This window comes from Danio aesculapii, chromosome 4, assembly GCF_903798145.1.
Source record: "Danio aesculapii chromosome 4, fDanAes4.1, whole genome shotgun sequence".
NCBI lineage: Eukaryota > Metazoa > Chordata > Actinopteri > Cypriniformes > Danionidae > Danio > Danio aesculapii.
This window is the reverse complement of record NC_079438.1, coordinates 28096805-28117127: the sequence shown is the minus strand read 5'-3', so window position 1 is coordinate 28117127 and position 20323 is coordinate 28096805. Positions and strand designations below refer to the sequence as shown.

Sequence of the window (20323 nt, the reverse complement as noted above, 5' to 3'; positions counted from 1 at the left end):
AAAACTCTTAACTGTACATAAGCTCATATTGATCTTTTCTCCATTTTTTTTTCTTAAAATAGACCTCTGGTAATTCTTCCTCATCCCGCAACTCATTTTTTTTTTCAATTATTTCAATCCAATCTTTTGGTATTGCTTTTTTCAAATCATGATATTGTCTTTGTAATTTTGTTTTAGAAAGAACTGAAGTTTTTGCCAAGACTGCCCTCATAAGTGCCAGCTCCCATATGGTCTAGCGGTCAGGATTCCTGGTTTTCACCCAGGCGGCCCGGGTTCGACTCCCGGTATGGGAAGCCTTAAATATTTTTGCCACTGCCCTTTTTTTCCAGCAGTCGGACTGCAGCAACTTTAAGGGGGTGGGCTTGTGTGGGAGTCTCATAAGCCTTCGATAGCTCAGTTGGTAGAGCGGAGGACTGTAGGTGTGTTGTTGGCAATCCTTAGGTCGCTGGTTCGACTCCGGCTCGAAGGAGGTCTTTTGCCCTTTCATGCATGTGCAGTTCGCATATATCTTGATAGCTAGAGCTCAAAAGGAAGTTCCCTGACCGGGAATCGAACCCGGGCCGCGGCGGTGAGAGCGCCGAATCCTAACCACTAGACCATCAGGGAAGGTCCTGCAGAAGCTCGCCCTCAAGCCTAGCTGTGGGCCTCCACGCAAGTATGCTGCAGCTGCTCTGACAAAAATAAATCTAACGCTTGTAACCTCCTCCTGGAGAGGAGAAAGTCTCAGACCCTGGATCACAGTTCTTCTAGGGAGGGACTGTCACATGCACTGTAAGAGCATCCTATCGACACCACAACTTGCCATAATAACGAAGGACAGCATGTGTTGAACGAACTCCGTGTTGAATGAACTCCGTGTTGACTGAGCTGTGTCCTTATCACAAGTAACAAGATAAAGATGAAAAGATAAGCAGACAGGGCCAGTGGCGCAATGGATAACGCGTCTGACTACGGATCAGAAGATTCTAGGTTCGACTCCTGGCTGGCTCGCTCTAGTCTTTTTGCTTTGATGTCAGCCAGTGCACTGCAGTCGCCTTTCGCCCCCACTGGAGCTGTTCAGGTCCACTCTGGAGTGAGTCGAGTTTAAGGGGCCGCAATCACAGAGCCCGTGGGGTGCTCACCTGGTTTCAAAGGCTGCCCCAACTGCTAGATTTTTATTAACGTCTACTACAGCTACACCAATCGTAAACCCAGCCTACTTGTTGCAAAAGTCCCTATCACTTAGAAGTCACCCAGCCAATTGCAGCGTAATCTCTTCCACTTGTAAGTCTCTGAGCTGTAGCAATACCTAAGTGCTCTGATAAAACATGCATAAAAGAAACTATGGCTTTGAACCTCCTCTTGGTGAGAAGAGAGTCTCCGACCCTGGATCTCAGGGGTTCTTTGGAGGGACTGTCAGGAATCCTGTAAGAGCATCCCATCCACACAACGTCTTGCTATAAAACAAAGCAGAATGTGTGGTGACGGAACTCCAGGTTGACAGAGCCTTGTCCTTGTTTCAAACAATGTGCTAACAAGGTGCTGAACGGAGTGCCAGTGGCACAAAGGATAACGCTTATGACTATGGATCAGAGGATTCTAGCTTAGCAATCGTAAACCCAGCCTACTTGATGCAAACGTCCCTACCAGGCCCAACCCTGCTTTTCTTCCGAGTTCAGATGAGATCAGGCATTGCCAGGGTGGTATGGCCGTAAGCGAGAGCAGCCATTAAGAGTTAGCTATTTAAAAATAGGCGCAGCACCAGGAGCCGAGCGCAGCTCAGCTTGCATTGACACAGCACCGACAGTAACAAGGCCCTTGTCCCCTCAATTGTTTACCTGTTTTTTTTTTTTTTGTTTTTTTTTCTGTTTCTGCTCCGGGGCACCAACAGCTCCTGCTAAGTTAAACCAGCCAAGTCACTGTACCCACTTTCCCCCGAATGGAATCAGGGAAGTGGGTACACTGACCTGGCTGGTTCCAGAGTTCAGAGAGGAATTCAGAGTTGTTGTTTTTTTGTATTTTGGGAAGTGTATTAGCTGCCAAATGAAGGAATTTAAAAAGCTTACAGCACCTGGTATTCCCAGGCGGTCTCCCATCCAAGTACCAACCAGGCCCAACCCTGCTTTCCTTCCGAGTTCAGATGAGATATATATATATATATATATTTTTATTAAAATCAAATATTTACATTTTTACAAAGAAATGATCACATCACACAAAAATCACATGATACTTACAACACTCATTATTAGACTTCATATTTTTACCATAACCAACTTAAAATGTTGTCCTTGTATTCAACCATTACGTTCCCTTTTACCATTATTTCTATAAATACATCCTTCTTTTCTTGTACTATAAAATAGTTGAATATCAATTTTACAGCCATCTCCATTCTGTTTTTAAACATACGCCATATATCCACTCTCTTCCCATCATGTTTAGCCATATTTCTCCTTATCCAAATCACATACTTAGCAATTGTTATACATAGATTAAAAGCATACATACCACATTCATTTTGACCAAATAAAAAAAGTTACCCAGTTCTTTTGTTCATCCACATATATGTCCCCTATTAACGATTTAGCAATTTTCTTAAATTTTTCCATAATTCCTCCAACTTTTCACAATAGAAGAACAAATGTAATAAACCTTCCCCTTCCTTTATACAAACCTTATATGTTATATCTTGTTCAATTCCCATTTTACACAATCTCATTTCTGTTAATATGCAATTATGTCTCAATAAATAATTACAATTTTCTAAAATTGGTTCCGTATATTTCATTCTGACATTTGCCCATATTTCTTTTTCATTTAAATCCTCATATCTTTACTTCCAGTAGTTGAATGCTATAGGTCTTATAAAAGCCTTTGATCTAAAAACAACATAAAAACTCTTAACTGTACATAAGCTCATATTGATCTTTTCTCCATTTTTTTTCTTAAAATAGACCTCTGGTAATTCTTCCTCATCCCGCAACTCATTTTTTTTTTCAATTATTTCAATCCAATCTTTTGGTATTGCTTTTTTCAAATCATGATATTGTCTTTGTAATTTTGTTTTAGAAAGAACTGAAGTTTTTGCCAAGACTGCCCTCATAAGTGCCAGCTCCCATATGGTCTAGCGGTCAGGATTCCTGGTTTTCACCCAGGCGGCCCGGGTTCGACTCCCGGTATGGGAAGCCTTAAATATTTTTGCCACTGCCCTTTTTTTCCAGCAGTCGGACTGCAGCAACTTTAAGGGGGTGGGCTTGTGTGGGACTCTCATAAGCCTTCGATAGCTCAGTTGGTAGAGCGGAGGACTGTAGATGTGTTGTTGGCAATCCTTAGGTCGCTGGTTCGACTCCGGCTCGAAGGAGGTCTTTTGCCCTTTCATGCATGTGCAGTTCGCATATATCTTGATAGCTAGTGCTCAAAATGAAGTTCCCTGACCGGGAATCGAACCCGGGCCGCGGCGGTGAGAGCGCCGAATCCTAACCACTAGACCACCAGGGAAGGTCCTGCAGAAACTCGCCCTCAAGCCTAGCTGTGGGCCTCCACGCAAGTATGCTGCAGCTGCTCTGACAAAAATAAATCTAACGCTTGTAACCTCCTCCTGGAGAGGAGAAAGTCTCAGACCCTGGATCACAGTTCTTCTAGGGAGGGACTGTCACATGCACTGTAAGAGCATCCTATCGACACCACAACTTGCCATAATAACGAAGAACAGCATGTGTTGAACGAACTCCGTGTTGAATGAACTCCGTGTTGACTGAGCTGTGTCCTTATCACAAGTAACAAGATAAAGATGAAAAGATAAGCAGACAGGGCCAGTGGCGCAATGGATAACGCGTCTGACTACGGATCAGAAGATTCTAGGTTCGACTCCTGGCTGGCTCGCTCTAGTCTTTTTGCTTTGATGTCAGCCAGTGCACTGCAGTCGCCTTTCGCCCCCACTGGAGCGGTTCAGGTCCACTCTGGAGTGAGTCGAGTTTAAGGGGCCGCAATCACAGAGCCCGTGGGGTGCTCACCTGGTTTCAAAGGCTGCCCCAACTGCTAGATTTTTATTAACGTCTACTACAGCTACACCAATCGTAAACCCAGCCTACTTGTTGCAAAAGTCCCTATCACTTAGAAGTCACCCAGCCAATTTGCAGCGTAATCTCTTCCACTTGTAAGTCTCTGAGCTGTAGCAATACCTAAGTGCTCTGATAAAACATGCATAAAAGAAACTATGGCTTTGAACCTCCTCTTGGTGAGAAGAGAGTCTCCGACCCTGGATCTCAGGGTTTCTTTGGAGGGACTGTCAGGAATCCTGTAAGAGCATCCCATCCACACAACGTCTTGCTATAAAACAAAGCAGAATGTGTGGTGACGGAACTCCAGGTTGACAGAGCCTTGTCCTTGTTTCAAACAATGTGCTAACAAGGTGCTGAACGGAGTGCCAGTGGCACAAAGGATAACGCTTATGACTATGGATCAGAGGATTCTAGCTTAGCAATCGTAAACCCAGCCTACTTGATGCAAACGTCCCTACCAGGCCCAACCCTGCTTTTCTTCCGAGTTCAGATGAGATCAGGCATTGCCAGGGTGGTATGGCCATAAGCGAGAGCAGCCATCAAGAGTTAGCTATTTAAAAATAGGCGCAGCACCAGGAGCCGAGCGCAGCTCAGCTTGCATTGACACAGCACCGACAGTAACAAGGCCCTTGTCCCCTCAATTGTTTACCTGTTTTTTTTTTTTTTTTTTTTTTTTTTTTCTGTTTCTGCTCCGGGGCACCAACAGCTCCTGCTAAGTTAAACCAGCCAAGTCACTGTACCCACTTTCCCCCGAATGGAATCAGGGAAGTGGGTACACTGACCTGGCTGGTTCCAGAGTTCAGAGAGGAATTCAGAGTTGTTGTTTTTTTGTATTTTGGGAAGTGTATTAGCTGCCAAATGAAGGAATTTAAAAAGCTTACAGCACCTGGTATTCCCAGGCGGTCTCCCATCCAAGTACCAACCAGGCCCAACCCTGCTTTCCTTCCGAGTTCAGATGAGATATATATATTTTTTTTTTATTAAAATCAAATATTTACATTTTTACAAAGAAATGATCACATCACACAAAAATCACATGATACTTACAACACTCATTATTAGACTTCATATTTTTCCCATAACCAACTTAAAATGTTGTCCTTGTATTCAACCATTACGTTCCCTTTTACCATTATTTCTATAAATACATCCTTCTTTTCTTGTACTATAAAATAGTTGAATATCAATTTTACAGCCATCTCCATTCTGTTTTTAAACATACGCCATATATCCACTCTCTTCCCATCATGTTTAGCCATATTTCTCCTTATCCAAATCACATACTTAGCAATTGTTATACATAGTTTTCACCCAGGCGGCCCGGGTTCGACTCCCGGTATGGGAAGCCTTAAATATTTTTGCCACTGCCCTTTTTTTCCAGCAGTCGGACTGCAGCAACTTTAAGGGGGTGGGCTTGTGTGGGACTCTCATAAGCCTTCGATAGCTCAGTTGGTAGAGCGGAGGACTGTAGATGTGTTGTTGGCAATCCTTAGGTCGCTGGTTCGACTCCGGCTCGAAGGAGGTCTTTTGCCCTTTCATGCATGTGCAGTTCGCATATATCTTGATAGCTAGTGCTCAAAATGAAGTTCCCTGACCGGGAATCGAACCCGGGCCGCGGCGGTGAGAGCGCCGAATCCTAACCACTAGACCACCAGGGAAGGTCCTGCAGAAACTCGCCCTCAAGCCTAGCTGTGGGCCTCCACGCAAGTATGCTGCAGCTGCTCTGACAAAAATAAATCTAACGCTTGTAACCTCCTCCTGGAGAGGAGAAAGTCTCAGACCCTGGATCACAGTTCTTCTAGGGAGGGACTGTCACATGCACTGTAAGAGCATCCTATCGACACCACAACTTGCCATAATAACGAAGGACAGCATGTGTTGAACGAACTCCGTGTTGAATGAACTCCGTGTTGACTGAGCTGTGTCCTTATCACAAGTAACAAGATAAAGATGAAAAGATAAGCAGACAGGGCCAGTGGCGCAATGGATAACGCGTCTGACTACGGATCAGAAGATTCTAGGTTCGACTCCTGGCTGGCTCGCTCTAGTCTTTTTGCTTTGATGTCAGCCAGTGCACTGCAGTCGCCTTTCGCCCCCACTGGAGCGGTTCAGGTCCACTCTGGAGTGAGTCGAGTTTAAGGGGCCGCAATCACAGAGCCCGTGGGGTGCTCACCTGGTTTCAAAGGCTGCCCCAACTGCTAGATTTTTATTAACGTCTACTACAGCTACACCAATCGTAAACCCAGCCTACTTGTTGCAAAAGTCCCTATCACTTAGAAGTCACCCAGCCAATTTGCAGCGTAATCTCTTCCACTTGTAAGTCTCTGAGCTGTAGCAATACCTAAGTGCTCTGATAAAACATGCATAAAAGAAACTATGGCTTTGAACCTCCTCTTGGTGAGAAGAGAGTCTCCGACCCTGGATCTCAGGGTTTCTTTGGAGGGACTGTCAGGAATCCTGTAAGAGCATCCCATCCACACAACGTCTTGCTATAAAACAAAGCAGAATGTGTGGTGACGGAACTCCAGGTTGACAGAGCCTTGTCCTTGTTTCAAACAATGTGCTAACAAGGTGCTGAACGGAGTGCCAGTGGCACAAAGGATAACGCTTATGACTATGGATCAGAGGATTCTAGCTTAGCAATCGTAAACCCAGCCTACTTGATGCAAACGTCCCTACCAGGCCCAACCCTGCTTTTCTTCCGAGTTCAGATGAGATCAGGCATTGCCAGGGTGGTATGGCCGTAAGCGAGAGCAGCCATCAAGAGTTAGCTATTTAAAAATAGGCGCAGCACCAGGAGCCGAGCGCAGCTCAGCTTGCATTGACACAGCACCGACAGTAACAAGGCCCTTGTCCCCTCAATTGTTTACCTGTTTTTTTTTTTTTTTTTTTTTCTGTTTCTGCTCCGGGGCACCAACAGCTCCTGCTAAGTTAAACCAGCCAAGTCACTGTACCCACTTTCCCCCGAATGGAATCAGGGAAGTGGGTACACTGACCTGGCTGGTTCCAGAGTTCAGAGAGGAATCCAGAGTTGTTGTTTTTTTGTATTTTGGGAAGTGTATTAGCTGCCAAATGAAGGAATTTAAAAAGCTTACAGCACCTGGTATTCCCAGGCGGTCTCCCATCCAAGTACCAACCAGGCCCAACCCTGCTTTGCTTCCGAGTTCAGATGAGATATATATTTTTTTTTTATTAAAATCAAATATTTACATTTTTACAAAGAAATGATCACATCACACAAAAATCACATGATACTTACAACACTCATTATTAGACTTCATATTTTTCCCATAACCAACTTAAAATGTTGTCCTTGTATTCAACCATTACGTTCCCTTTTACCATTATTTCTATAAATACATCCTTCTTTTCTTGTACTATAAAATAGTTGAATATCAATTTTACAGCCATCTCCATTCTGTTTTTAAACATACGCCATATATCCACTCTCTTCCCATCATGTTTAGCCATATTTCTCCTTATCCAAATCACATACTTAGCAATTGTTATACATAGTTTTCACCCAGGCGGCCCGGGTTCGACTCCCGGTATGGGAAGCCTTAAATATTTTTGCCACTGCCCTTTTTTTCCAGCAGTCGGACTGCAGCAACTTTAAGGGGGTGGGCTTGTGTGGGACTCTCATAAGCCTTCGATAGCTCAGTTGGTAGAGCGGAGGACTGTAGATGTGTTGTTGGCAATCCTTAGGTCGCTGGTTCGACTCCGGCTCGAAGGAGGTCTTTTGCCCTTTCATGCATGTGCAGTTCGCATATATCTTGATAGCTAGTGCTCAAATGAAGTTCCCTGACCGGGAACCGAACCCGGGCCGCGGCGGTGAGAGCGCCGAATCCTAACCACTAGACCACCAGGGAAGGTCCTGCAGAAACTCGCCCTCAAGCCTAGCTGTGGGCCTCCACGCAAGTATGCTGCAGCTGCTCTGACAAAAATAAATCTAACGCTTGTAACCTCCTCCTGGAGAGGAGAAAGTCTCAGACCCTGGATCACAGTTCTTCTAGTGAGGGACTGTCACATGCACTGTAAGAGCATCCTATCGACACCACAACTTGCCATAATAACGAAGAACAGCATGTGTTGAACGAACTCCGTGTTGAATGAACTCCGTGTTGACTGAGCTGTGTCCTTATCACAAGTAACAAGATAAAGATGAAAAGATAAGCAGACAGGGCCAGTGGCGCAATGGATAACGCGTCTGACTACGGATCAGAAGATTCTAGGTTCGACTCCTGGCTGGCTCGCTCTAGTCTTTTTGCTTTGATGTCAGCCAGTGCACTGCAGTCGCCTTTCGCCCCCACTGGAGCGGTTCAGGTCCACTCTGGAGTGAGTCGAGTTTAAGGGGCCGCAATCACAGAGCCCGTGGGGTGCTCACCTGGTTTCAAAGGCTGCCCCAACTGCTAGATTTTTATTAACGTCTACTACAGCTACACCAATCGTAAACCCAGCCTACTTGTTGCAAAAGTCCCTATCACTTAGAAGTCACCCAGCCAACTTGCAGCGTAATCTCTTCCACTTGTAAGTCTCTGAGCTGTAGCAATACCTAAGTGCTCTGATAAAACATGCATAAAAGAAACTATGGCTTTGAACCTCCTCTTGGTGAGAAGAGAGTCTCCGACCCTGGATCTCAGGGGTTCTTTGGAGGGACTGTCAGGAATCCTGTAAGAGCATCCCATCCACACAACGTCTTGCTATAAAACAAAGCAGAATGTGTGGTGACGGAACTCCAGGTTGACAGAGCCTTGTCCTTGTTTCAAACAATGTGCTAACAAGGTGCTGAACGGAGTGCCAGTGGCACAAAGGATAACGCTTATGACTATGGATCAGAGGATTCTAGCTTAGCAATCGTAAACCCAGCCTACTTGATGCAAACGTCCCTACCAGGCCCAACCCTGCTTTTCTTCCGAGTTCAGATGAGATCAGGCATTGCCAGGGTGGTATGGCCGTAAGCGAGAGCAGCCATCAAGAGTTAGCTATTTAAAAATAGGCGCAGCACCAGGAGCCGAGCGCAGCTCAGCTTGCATTGACACAGCACCGACAGTAACAAGGCCCTTGTCCCCTCAATTGTTTACCTGTTTTTTTTTTTTTTTTTTTTTTTCTGTTTCTGCTCCGGGGCACCAACAGCTCCTGCTAAGTTAAACCAGCCAAGTCACTGTACCCACTTTCCCCCGAATGGAATCAGGGAAGTGGGTACACTGACCTGGCTGGTTCCAGAGTTCAGAGAGGAATTCAGAGTTGTTGTTTTTTTGTATTTTGGGAAGTGTATTAGCTGCCAAATGAAGGAATTTAAAAAGCTTACAGCACCTGGTATTCCCAGGCGGTCTCCCATCCAAGTACCAACCAGGCCCAACCCTGCTTTCCTTCCGAGTTCAGATGAGATATATATATATTTTTTTTATTAAAATCAAATATTTACATTTTTACAAAGAAATGATCACATCACACAAAAATCACATGATACTTACAACACTCATTATTAGACTTCATATTTTTCCCATAACCAACTTAAAATGTTGTCCTTGTATTCAACCATTACGTTCCCTTTTACCATTATTTCTATAAATACATCCTTCTTTTCTTGTACTATAAAATAGTTGAATATCAATTTTACAGCCATCTCCATTCTGTTTTTAAACATACGCCATATATCCACTCTCTTCCCATCATGTTTAGCCATATTTCTCCTTATCCAAATCACATACTTAGCAATTGTTATACATAGATTAAAAGCATACATACCACATTCATTTTGACCAAATAAAAAAAAGTTACCCAGTTCTTTTGTTCATCCACATATATGTCCCCTATTAACGATTTTGCAATTTTCTTAAATTTTTCCATAATTCCTCCAACTTTTCACAATAGAAGAACAAATGTAATAAACCTTCCCCTTCCTTTATACAAACCTTATATGTTATATCTTGTTCAATTCCCATTTTACACAATCTCATTTCTGTTAATATGCAATTATGTCTCAATAAATAATTACAATTTTCTAAAATTGGTTCCGTATATTTCATTCTGACATTTGCCCATATTTCTTTTTCATTTAAATCCTCATATCTTTCCTTCCAGTAGTTGAATGCTATAGGTCTTATAAAAGCCTTTGATCTAAAAACAACATAAAAACTCTTAACTGTACATAAGCTCATATTGATCTTTTCTCCATTTTCTTTTCTTAAAATAGACCTCTGGTAATTCTTCCTCATTTTTTTTTTCAATTATTTCAATCCAATCTTTTGGTATTGCTTTTTTCAAATCATGATATTGTCTTTGTAATTTTGTTTTAGAAAGAACTGAAGTTTTTGCCAAGACTGCCCTCATAAGTGCCAGCTGCCATATGGTCTAGCGGTCAGGATTCCTGGTTTTCACCCAGGCGGCCCGGGTTCGACTCCCGGTATGGGAAGCCTTGAGTATTTTTGCCACTGCCCTTTTTTTCCAGCAGTCGGACTGCAGCAACTTTAAGGGGGTGGGCTTGTGTGGGACTCTCATAAGCCTTCGATAGCTCAGTTGGTAGAGCGGAGGACTGTAGGTGTGTTGTTGGCAATCCTTAGGTCGCTGGTTCGACTCTGGCTCGAAGGAGGTCTTTTGCCCTTTCATGCCTGTGCAGTTCGCATATATCTTGATAGCTAGTGCTCAAAATGAAGTTCCCTGACCGGGAATCGAACCCGGGCCGCGGCGGTGAGAGCGCCGAATCCTAACCACTAGACCACCAGGGAAGGTCCTGCAGAAACTCGCCCTCAAGCCTAGCTGTGGGCCTCCACGCAAGTATGCTGCAGCTGCTCTGACAAAAATAAATCTAACGCTTGTAACCTCCTCCTGGAGAGGAGAAAGTCTCAGACCCTGGATCACAGTTCTTCTAGGGAGGGACTGTCACATGCACTGTAAGAGCATCCTATCGACACCACAACTTGCCATAATAACGAAGAACAGCATGTGTTGAACGAACTCCGTGTTGAATGAACTCCGTGTTGACTGAGCTGTGTCCTTATCACAAGTAACAAGATAAAGATGAAAAGATAAGCAGACAGGGCCAGTGGCGCAATGGATAACGCGTCTGACTACGGATCAGAAGATTCTAGGTTCGACTCCTGGCTTGCTCGCTCTAGTCTTTTTGCTTTGATGTCAGCCAGTGCACTGCAGTCGCCTTTCGCCCCCACTGGAGCGGTTCAGGTCCACTCTGGAGTGAGTCGAGTTTAAGGGGCCGCAATCACAGAGCCCGTGGGGTGCTCACCTGGTTTCAAAGGCTGCCCCAACTGCTAGATTTTTATTAACGTCTACTACAGCTACACCAATCGTAAACCCAGCCTACTTGTTGCAAAAGTCCCTATCACTTAGAAGTCACCCAGCCAATTTGCAGCGTAATCTCTTCCACTTGTAAGTCTCTAAACTGTAGCAATACCTAAGTGCTCTGATAAAACATGCATAAAAGAAACTATGGCTTTGAACCTCCTCTTGGTGAGAAGAGAGTCTCCGACCCTGGATCTCAGGGGTTCTTTGGAGGGACTGTCAGGAATCCTGTAAGAGCATCCCATCCACACAACGTCTTGCTATAAAACAAAGCAGAATGTGTGGTGACGGAACTCCAGGTTGACAGAGCCTTGTCCTTGTTTCAAACAATGTGCTAACAAGGTGCTGAACGGAGTGCCAGTGGCACAAAGGATAACGCTTATGACTATGGATCAGAGGATTCTAGCTTAGCAATCGTAAACCCAGCCTACTTGATGCAAACGTCCCTACCAGGCCCAACCCTGCTTTTCTTCCGAGTTCAGATGAGATCAGGCATTGCCAGGGTGGTATGGCCGTAAGCGAGAGCAGCCATCAAGAGTTAGCTATTTAAAAATAGGCGCAGCACCAGGAGCCGAGCGCAGCTCAGCTTGCATTGACACAGCACCGACAGTAACAAGGCCCTTGTCCCCTCAATTGTTTACCTGTTTTTTTTTTTTTTTTTTTTTTTTCTGTTTCTGCTCCGGGGCACCAACAGCTCCTGCTAAGTTAAACCAGCCAAGTCACTGTACCCACTTTCCCCCGAATGGAATCAGGGAAGTGGGTACACTGACCTGGCTGGTTCCAGAGTTCAGAGAGGAATTCAGAGTTGTTGTTTTTTTGTATTTTGGGAAGTGTATTAGCTGCCAAATGAAGGAATTTAAAAAGCTTACAGCACCTGGTATTCCCAGGCGGTCTCCCATCCAAGTACCAACCAGGCCCAACCCTGCTTTCCTTCCGAGTTCAGATGAGATATATATATTTTTTTTTATTAAAATCAAATATTTACATTTTTACAAAGAAATGATCACATCACACAAAAATCACATGATACTTACAACACTCATTATTAGACTTCATATTTTTCCCATAAACAACTTAAAATGTTGTCCTTGTATTCAACCATTACGTTCCCTTTTACCATTATTTCTATAAATACATCCTTCTTTTCTTGTACTATAAAATAGTTGAATATCAATTTTACAGCCATCTCCATTCTGTTTTTAAACATACGCCATATATCCACTCTCTTCTCATCATGTTTAGCCATATTTCTCCTTATCCAAATCACATACTTAGCAATTGTTATACATAGTTTTCACCCAGGCGGCCCGGGTTCGACTCCCGGTATGGGAAGCCTTAAATATTTTTGCCACTGCCCTTTTTTTCCAGCAGTCGGACTGCAGCAACTTTAAGGGGGTGGGCTTGTGTGGGACTCTCATAAGCCTTCGATAGCTCAGTTGATAGAGCGGAGGACTGTAGATGTGTTGTTGGCAATCCTTAGGTCGCTGGTTCGACTCCGGCTCGAAGGAGGTCTTTTGCCCTTTCATGCATGTGCAGTTCGCATATATCTTGATAGCTAGTGCTCAAAATGAAGTTCCCTGACCGGGAATCGAACCCGGGCCGCGGCGGTGAGAGCGCCGAATCCTAACCACTAGACCACCAGGGAAGGTCCTGCAGAAACTCGCCCTCAAGCCTAGCTGTGGGCCTCCACGCAAGTATGCTGCAGCTGCTCTGACAAAAATAAATCTAACGCTTGTAACCTCCTCCTGGAGAGGAGAAAGTCTCAGACCCTGGATCACAGTTCTTCTAGGGAGGGACTGTCACATGCACTGTAAGAGTATCCTATCGACACCACAACTTGCCATAATAACGAAGAACAGCATGTGTTGAACGAACTCCGTGTTGAATGAACTCCGTGTTGACTGAGCTGTGTCCTTATCACAAGTAACAAGATAAAGATGAAAAGATAAGCAGACAGGGCCAGTGGTGCAATGGATAACGCGTCTGACTACGGATCAGAAGATTCTAGGTTCGACTCCTGGCTGGCTCGCTCTAGCCTTTTTGCTTTGATGTCAGCCAGTGCACTGCAGTCGCCTTTCGCCCCCACTGGAGCGGTTCAGGTCCACTCTGGAGTGAGTCGAGTTTAAGGGGCCGCAATCACAGAGCCCGTGGGGTGCTCACCTGGTTTCAAAGGCTGCCCCAACTGCTAGATTTTTATTAACGTCTACTACAGCTACACCAATCGTAAACCCAGCCTACTTGTTGCAAAAGTCCCTATCACTTAGAAGTCACCCAGCCAATTTGCAGCGTAATCTCTTCCACTTGTAAGTCTCTGAGCTGTAGCAATACCTAAGTGCTCTGATAAAACATGCATAAAAGAAACTATGGCTTTGAACCTCCTCTTGGTGAGAAGAGAGTCTCCGACCCTGGATCTCAGGGGTTCTTTGGAGGGACTGTCAGGAATCCTGTAAGAGCATCCCATCCACACAACGTCTTGCTATAAAACAAAGCAGAATGTGTGGTGACGGAACTCCAGGTTGACAGAGCCTTGTCCTTGTTTCAAACAATGTGCTAACAAGGTGCTGAACGGAGTGCCAGTGGCACAAAGGATAACGCTTATGACTATGGATCAGAGGATTCTAGCTTAGCAATCGTAAACCCAGCCTACTTGATGCAAACGTCCCTACCAGGCCCAACCCTGCTTTTCTTCCGAGTTCAGATGAGATCAGGCATTGCCAGGGTGGTATGGCCGTAAGCGAGAGCAGCCGTCAAGAGTTAGCTATTTAAAAATAGGCGCAGCACCAGGAGCCGAGCGCAGCTCAGCTTGCATTGACACAGCACCGACAGTAACAAGGCCCTTGTCCCCTCAATTGTTTACCTGTTTTTTTTTTTTTTTGTTTTTTTTTTCTGTTTCTGCTCCGGGGCACCAACAGCTCCTGCTAAGTTAAACCAGCCAAGTCACTGTACCCACTTTCCCCCGAATGGAATCAGGGAAGTGGGTACACTGACCTGGCTGGTTCCAGAGTTCAGAGAGGAATTCAGAGTTGTTGTTTTTTTTGTATTTTGGGAAGTGTATTAGCTGCCAAATGAAGGAATTTAAAAAGCTTACAGCACCTGGTATTCCCAGGCGGTCTCCCATCCAAGTACCAACCAGGCCCAACCCTGCTTTCCTTCCGAGTTCAGATGAGATATATATATATTTTTTTTATTAAAATCAAATATTTACATTTTTACAAAGAAATGATCACATCACACAAAAATCACATGATACTTACAACACTCATTATTAGACTTCATATTTTTCCCATAACCAACTTAAAATGTTGTCCTTGTATTCAACCATTACGTTCCCTTTTACCATTATTTCTATAAATACATCCTTCTTTTCTTGTACTATAAAATAGTTGAATATCAATTTTACAGCCATCTCCATTCTGTTTTTAAACATACGCCATATATCCACTCTCTTCCCATCATGTTTAGCCATATTTCTCCTTATCCAAATCACATACTTAGCAATTGTTATACATAGATTAAAAGCATACATACCACATTCATTTTGACCAAATAAAAAAAAGTTACCCAGTTCTTTTGTTCATCCACATATATGTCCCCTATTAACGATTTAGCAATTTTCTTAAATTTTTCCATAATTCCTCCAACTTTTCACAATAGAAGAACAAATGTAATAAACCTTCCCCTTCCTTTATACAAACCTTATATGTTATATCTTGTTCAATTCCCATTTTACACAATCTCATTTCTGTTAATATGCAATTATGTCTCAATAAATAATTACAATTTTCTAAAATTGGTTCCGTATATTTCATTCTGACATTTGCCCATATTTCTTTTTCATTTAAATCCTCATATCTTTCCTTCCAGTAGTTGAATGCTATAGGTCTTATAAAAGCCTTTGATCTAAAAACAACATAAAAACTCTTAACTGTACATAAGCTCATATTGATCTTTTCTCCATTTTTTTTTCTTAAAATAGACCTCTGGTAATTCTTCCTCATCCCGCAACTCATTTTTTTTTTCAATTATTTCAATCCAATCTTTTGGTATTGCTTTTTTCAAATCATGATATTGTCTTTGTAATTTTGTTTTAGAAAGAACTGAAGTTTTTGCCAAGACTGCCCTCATAAGTGCCAGCTCCCATATGGTCTAGCGGTCAGGATTCCTGGTTTTCACCCAGGCGGCCCGGGTTCGACTCCCGGTATGGGAAGCCTTGAGTATTTTTGCCACTGCCCTTTTTTTCCAGCAGTCGGACTGCAGCAACTTTAAGGGGGTGGGCTTGTGTGGGACTCTCATAAGCCTTCGATAGCTCAGTTGGTAGAGCGGAGGACTGTAGGTGTGTTGTTGGCAATCCTTAGGTCGCTGGTTCGACTCTGGCTCGAAGGAGGTCTTTTGCCCTTTCATGCCTGTGCAGTTCGCATATATCTTGATAGCTAGAGCTCAAAAGGAAGTTCCCTGACCGGGAATCGAACCCGGGCCGGGCCTTTAAGAACTGCAAATAAAAAATCATGCTTTACCCTGTCAAAAGCTTTCTCTAGATCTAAACCTATATAAAAAACCCTTTCTCTTTTTCTTTCATATAGTCTATTGTATCTCTTATACTTTTCACTACATCTGTTATGTTTTTTCCTTGCACCCCATAAGCCTGTGTCGTTTTAATTATCTTGGGTAAAATTATTTTTAACCTATTTGCTAAAACTTTTGCTAGACTCTTCATATCTGTATTTAACATTGTTATTGGTCTAAAATTCTTTAGATCTTTTTTGTCCCCTTTTCCTTTGTATATCATTTTTATCATTCCTATTCTCATCTTTTCACTCAATAATTCTTTAATAAAAACCTCTTCAAGATCTCTTTTAAAATCGGTACTAAAATATCTTTAAATTCTTTATAAAACTCATTTGTTATGCCATCTACACCGGGACTTTTTCTTGGCATTAATTGCTTAATAGCCACCTCTAATTCTTCTTTTTGAATTTCTTCATCACAAAATGTTTTGTCTTCTTCTGTTACCTTTGATTTGATCTGTTTTATAAAATATTCTTTCTCTTCTTCATTTGTTCCTTGTTTTTTAAACATATCACTATAAAAATCCTTTACTGTTTTTAAAACCCCCTCAGTTTCTTTTTTTACTTTCCCGTCTTTATTTAATACCTCTTTTTATTAATTCAGCTCTTTGCCTATTGCTTTCCAAATTAAAGAACTGTGTAGATCTTTCTCCTTCTACTGCATAGTTTGCTTTACTTATTATTATTGCATCTTTGCATTTTTCTTCTTCTATTATTTTTAACTTATCTCGTAACCTTACAATTTCTTCAATATCTTTGTTTCCCTCACCCTCTGTCCCTTTTCTTAACTCTTTATCTAGCTTCTTTTTTATTTCATTTTCTTTTTGTTTTTTACATTTTTCATACATTACCATATTCTATTGAAAAATTTTTAACCTCCCACTTCACATTATCCCACCAGATAATTTTCTCTTCTTTATACAAACAACTCATTTTATTTTCTTCTATAATCTTTATAATTCTCTCCTTAAAATGTGCGCCCTTTAAAATCTCTGAATTTAAAATCCATATCCCTCTTCCTCTTTCAACTTTTGCACAATCTATTGTCATCTGAACCATAGAATGATCACTAATACCAACAAAGTCATAAAAACATTCATCAAGTGATCAAACCCCTTCAGGATTATCCATACATAATATATAGTCTATTCTGCTTTGTTTAATTTCTGTTAACACCACCTGTCGTCTTGATAATTCTCTTCTTGTTCCATTTCTTTCCCTCCAAATATCCTTCAATTTAAAATCCTCCATTAATTTTGTTAGTTCTTCTCTCCCTTCATCTTTTCTAAAAACCATGTTACTTGCCAAATCTAATTCTGTAAAAACTGTATTAAAATCTCCAATTAAAATAACATTTTTCCATTATTTTATTTTGTCTTATATTTTACTAAAAAACATTTTCTTCTCTGTCTCCTCATTTGGAGCATGGATGTTGAAAATAATTACATTTTCTTACCCTTTTTCTATTTTCAGCGCTATACTTTTCCCCACCCCATCATCATATATCACTTGTTCTTTTTCACTTATCCCTCTTCTAGTTAAAATAGCGACCCCACTTCCCACCTTATCCTTACCATTGTTGAAATAAAAATTCCCATCCCGTTCTTTTTATACGTATTTACGATTAGATTTTTCCAGTTTGTTTCTTGTAACACAATTATAACTGTTTTTTACATAAAATTCCCATCTTCTCAAATTTTTCCATATTCTGTAAACCCCTAGTGTTCCATGATATCACATTTAAAATATAAAATTAAAAAAGAAAATAAAGAAAAAACATAAATACTTAAAATCAAACATGTTTAACTATTCCCTTTCTCCTCCTCCTCCTCCATTAGCACTTGAAATCTATTGTCCCATTTATTATTTTTTTTATTTTGTTCTTTTCTTAAAAGTCTTTTTTTCTTTGAAGCTTCTAAATTTGGTATTACCTTAATGCTCCTTCTTATTGTCTCTCTTCTGTTCATTCAAGTCAATTTTTTCAATTTCTTTCTTTTCATCCATTGTGTCTTTACTTGCCTCTTCTTTATTTTCCAGTTGTTGCTCCTCCATTCCTTCTAAAGTTCCCTGTGATATTTCCAATAGTGTTCATATTCCTGTAGCCATTGCTTCTCCCAGTGAATTATCTTCCATTTCATCTCGATTTCCCGCATTATTCTCTGTATTCTCAACAATTACTTTCTCAACTTCACCAATCTTTCCTAACTCCATTTCATCCATCATTTGCCTTGCTTCCTCAACAGTCTCTGGGATTTGTGTAACATTTTCTTCCTCCATCCAACACTCACATCTTACCATCACCTTTCTGCAATCCAGGCATTTCACAGCATTGCAATCCCTTGCGAAATGTCCTTGCTCCTCACACTGATAGCATTTAAAATCAGGACAGTCTTTAAACACGTGTCCAGGACCCATACACAAGTGACAAGTTTTCACTTGACGGTCATACATAATTTGGAAATATTGTGTTCCTTCTTCAGTATCAAATTTTGCACTGTTTGGGAGTGATATCACCTCCTTCGGGAATTTAACCCTTAAATACCTTGTACCATCTGCAATGTTTGTACCCGGATACATTCGCCTTCTGATATCATCCTCAATATAAGCCGGCAAATGTATAAAAGATAAAATATACTCTCTTACTTGTAAGTGTCTTACCTCACAATTCTTCCCTTTTATCAGGAGTTCATCTTCCAAATCCTCGCCGTCCTCTTTACTTGGCAGAGTTATTTCATATTCCTTTTCTTTTCTTGGTCTTATAGCCAGAACCTTCCCTTTTCCTATCTTCTCAGTCAGAGCCTTTATGATGTCTTCTGCGAAGGGAATTTAGGCTGTTCGTGGAAATTTTTGAATGGAAATAAGTTGCCAGACTCAATATTTGGACGCCACGAACCACTTAAGTGAATGACTACTTGTCACTTTTACTAGCGAAGGTAAGGCGGCCAAATCGGCCCTAGGCTCCGAACGGACGCCTTCGGGGGTGCCCAAGCTCTTCGTGGGTCACTCCCGAAGCCCCCCCGTCCCCCCAAATGCCTAGTCGTCCACCTGACCACCTTTTTGTCCACAAAGTGCCTAAATGTCCCCCTGAGTTCCTATCGACACCCCCTCACCCTCTTCATCGCCCGCAGACTGCCTATTGATCCCTCTGACCACCTATTCACCACCCTCCTCTTCCTCACTGTCCGCTGAGAGCCTATTGATCCCCCTGACTGCCTATTCTTCACCATCCTCCTCCTCACTGCCCACAGAGTGCCTATTGATCCCCCTGACTGCCTATTGTTCGCAGAGTGCCTATTTATCCCCCTGACTGCCTATTCGTCACCTTCCTCTTCCTCACTGCCCGCAGAGTGCCTATTGGTCCCCCTGACTGCCTATTGTCCAAAAAGTGCCTATTGATACCCCTGACTGCCTAATGTGCAAAAACTGACCTTTGACCCCCAAAATGCCCGCCGATCCCCCGACTGTCTGTTTTTTTACCCTCTTCTCTCTCATTCTCCGTAGAGTGCCTTTAATGACCCTAAACACCTATTTTTCATCATCATGCACAAAGTGACCGTCGTGCCCAGGAACCGCCTGGACATGCCCGCCAGGTGCCCTCTGTGCTAACGAGCACTCGTTTTTGGTCACTGGAAAAAAATTGTTTCCAAGATGCCATAGAAAGGCCGCAGTAGTCTTCTCGACCCATAGAGAGTACCGAAACTTCAAGTCTGGGGCCGAACGGTCCCTTAGGGGCCAAACGGCTGGACGTCCCACGTGCAGCTTATCCCATTCATTTTCATAGGTGTTTTGTGGACGGCGCCCAATTGGCCCCAAACTGACATATATGTTGGTTCACGGGGCCCCAGGGCCGCCACAAAAGTTCCACGGTCGCACGGGCCAATTTGCTCAAAAAAGCCCGCCATGACCGCGAACCACCTACGGAGTTTACATTGAATAAGTTGCACGTGGGACGATGGCTTCCGAGAGGTCAAAAGGTCGCAGGACCCCCAAATTTGGCACAGAGTACCGCCGCCAGCCCCCCAGCCAGGTCCCCAAGTTCTGTGGCCCTAGCTGCTTTCTGAACATTTTAGGCCTGGCCAACAAAACCACCCTTTTAGGCCTCATCCCATAGAGCTCTATGTGAGACAGAGGGACATACGAAAAATCCATAAAAATTTTCAGGGTGTCCCTCGAGCTAGCCCTCTCGGTATGCGCCAGAGGGCTTTGTGACGCAACTTTGTGCGAAATTTGGGGCCCCTCGGGTCCCCGGTGGCCGAACGGCGGCCGCTGACACGTGTAACTTATTCCATTCATTTGGTAGGTGTTTCGTGGACGCCCCCCGAATTGGCCCCCGTGGTCCGAAACAACTCCGAATTAATATGGTCTGACCCTCAGGGGCCCCTCAAAAGATCTGCAAAGTTTGGGGCCAGCAAGACC

At 42.9% G+C, this 20323-nt stretch overlaps 23 non-coding genes across 23 annotated transcripts; 17 read left to right on the top strand and 6 right to left on the bottom strand.

The window, feature by feature from the left end:
- Positions 1 to 221: 221 nt before the first annotated feature.
- trnae-uuc (transfer RNA glutamic acid (anticodon UUC)) lies at positions 222 to 293 on the top strand. Its single transcript has one exon. It is a non-coding gene; the product is annotated as a tRNA-Glu (tRNA).
- Positions 294 to 382: 89 nt separating this feature from the next.
- trnay-gua (transfer RNA tyrosine (anticodon GUA)) lies at positions 383 to 469 on the top strand. Its single transcript is given in 2 exon segments — positions 383 to 419; positions 434 to 469. It is a non-coding gene; the product is annotated as a tRNA-Tyr (tRNA).
- Positions 470 to 534: 65 nt separating this feature from the next.
- Positions 535 to 606, bottom strand: trnae-cuc (transfer RNA glutamic acid (anticodon CUC)). The gene has a single exon. It is a non-coding gene; the product is annotated as a tRNA-Glu (tRNA).
- A 311-nt stretch (positions 607 to 917) lies between these two features.
- Positions 918 to 990, top strand: trnar-acg (transfer RNA arginine (anticodon ACG)). Its single transcript has one exon. It is a non-coding gene; the product is annotated as a tRNA-Arg (tRNA).
- A 2105-nt stretch (positions 991 to 3095) lies between these two features.
- trnae-uuc (transfer RNA glutamic acid (anticodon UUC)) lies at positions 3096 to 3167 on the top strand. The gene has a single exon. It is a non-coding gene; the product is annotated as a tRNA-Glu (tRNA).
- Positions 3168 to 3256: 89 nt separating this feature from the next.
- On the top strand, positions 3257 to 3343 carry trnay-gua (transfer RNA tyrosine (anticodon GUA)). Its single transcript is given in 2 exon segments — positions 3257 to 3293; positions 3308 to 3343. It is a non-coding gene; the product is annotated as a tRNA-Tyr (tRNA).
- Positions 3344 to 3408: 65 nt separating this feature from the next.
- trnae-cuc (transfer RNA glutamic acid (anticodon CUC)) lies at positions 3409 to 3480 on the bottom strand. The gene has a single exon. It is a non-coding gene; the product is annotated as a tRNA-Glu (tRNA).
- A 311-nt stretch (positions 3481 to 3791) lies between these two features.
- On the top strand, positions 3792 to 3864 carry trnar-acg (transfer RNA arginine (anticodon ACG)). The gene has a single exon. It is a non-coding gene; the product is annotated as a tRNA-Arg (tRNA).
- A 1613-nt stretch (positions 3865 to 5477) lies between these two features.
- trnay-gua (transfer RNA tyrosine (anticodon GUA)) lies at positions 5478 to 5564 on the top strand. The gene is given in 2 exon segments: positions 5478 to 5514; positions 5529 to 5564. It is a non-coding gene; the product is annotated as a tRNA-Tyr (tRNA).
- A 65-nt stretch (positions 5565 to 5629) lies between these two features.
- trnae-cuc (transfer RNA glutamic acid (anticodon CUC)) lies at positions 5630 to 5701 on the bottom strand. The gene has a single exon. It is a non-coding gene; the product is annotated as a tRNA-Glu (tRNA).
- Positions 5702 to 6012: 311 nt separating this feature from the next.
- Positions 6013 to 6085, top strand: trnar-acg (transfer RNA arginine (anticodon ACG)). The gene has a single exon. It is a non-coding gene; the product is annotated as a tRNA-Arg (tRNA).
- A 1604-nt stretch (positions 6086 to 7689) lies between these two features.
- On the top strand, positions 7690 to 7776 carry trnay-gua (transfer RNA tyrosine (anticodon GUA)). Its single transcript is given in 2 exon segments — positions 7690 to 7726; positions 7741 to 7776. It is a non-coding gene; the product is annotated as a tRNA-Tyr (tRNA).
- A 64-nt stretch (positions 7777 to 7840) lies between these two features.
- trnae-cuc (transfer RNA glutamic acid (anticodon CUC)) lies at positions 7841 to 7912 on the bottom strand. Its single transcript has one exon. It is a non-coding gene; the product is annotated as a tRNA-Glu (tRNA).
- Positions 7913 to 8223: 311 nt separating this feature from the next.
- Positions 8224 to 8296, top strand: trnar-acg (transfer RNA arginine (anticodon ACG)). The gene has a single exon. It is a non-coding gene; the product is annotated as a tRNA-Arg (tRNA).
- A 2090-nt stretch (positions 8297 to 10386) lies between these two features.
- On the top strand, positions 10387 to 10458 carry trnae-uuc (transfer RNA glutamic acid (anticodon UUC)). The gene has a single exon. It is a non-coding gene; the product is annotated as a tRNA-Glu (tRNA).
- An 89-nt stretch (positions 10459 to 10547) lies between these two features.
- On the top strand, positions 10548 to 10634 carry trnay-gua (transfer RNA tyrosine (anticodon GUA)). The gene is given in 2 exon segments: positions 10548 to 10584; positions 10599 to 10634. It is a non-coding gene; the product is annotated as a tRNA-Tyr (tRNA).
- A 65-nt stretch (positions 10635 to 10699) lies between these two features.
- Positions 10700 to 10771, bottom strand: trnae-cuc (transfer RNA glutamic acid (anticodon CUC)). Its single transcript has one exon. It is a non-coding gene; the product is annotated as a tRNA-Glu (tRNA).
- Positions 10772 to 11082: 311 nt separating this feature from the next.
- trnar-acg (transfer RNA arginine (anticodon ACG)) lies at positions 11083 to 11155 on the top strand. The gene has a single exon. It is a non-coding gene; the product is annotated as a tRNA-Arg (tRNA).
- Positions 11156 to 12763: 1608 nt separating this feature from the next.
- trnay-gua (transfer RNA tyrosine (anticodon GUA)) lies at positions 12764 to 12850 on the top strand. Its single transcript is given in 2 exon segments — positions 12764 to 12800; positions 12815 to 12850. It is a non-coding gene; the product is annotated as a tRNA-Tyr (tRNA).
- A 65-nt stretch (positions 12851 to 12915) lies between these two features.
- On the bottom strand, positions 12916 to 12987 carry trnae-cuc (transfer RNA glutamic acid (anticodon CUC)). Its single transcript has one exon. It is a non-coding gene; the product is annotated as a tRNA-Glu (tRNA).
- Positions 12988 to 13298: 311 nt separating this feature from the next.
- Positions 13299 to 13371, top strand: trnar-acg (transfer RNA arginine (anticodon ACG)). The gene has a single exon. It is a non-coding gene; the product is annotated as a tRNA-Arg (tRNA).
- A 2106-nt stretch (positions 13372 to 15477) lies between these two features.
- Positions 15478 to 15549, top strand: trnae-uuc (transfer RNA glutamic acid (anticodon UUC)). The gene has a single exon. It is a non-coding gene; the product is annotated as a tRNA-Glu (tRNA).
- Positions 15550 to 15638: 89 nt separating this feature from the next.
- Positions 15639 to 15725, top strand: trnay-gua (transfer RNA tyrosine (anticodon GUA)). Its single transcript is given in 2 exon segments — positions 15639 to 15675; positions 15690 to 15725. It is a non-coding gene; the product is annotated as a tRNA-Tyr (tRNA).
- Positions 15726 to 20323: the final 4598 nt, after the last annotated feature.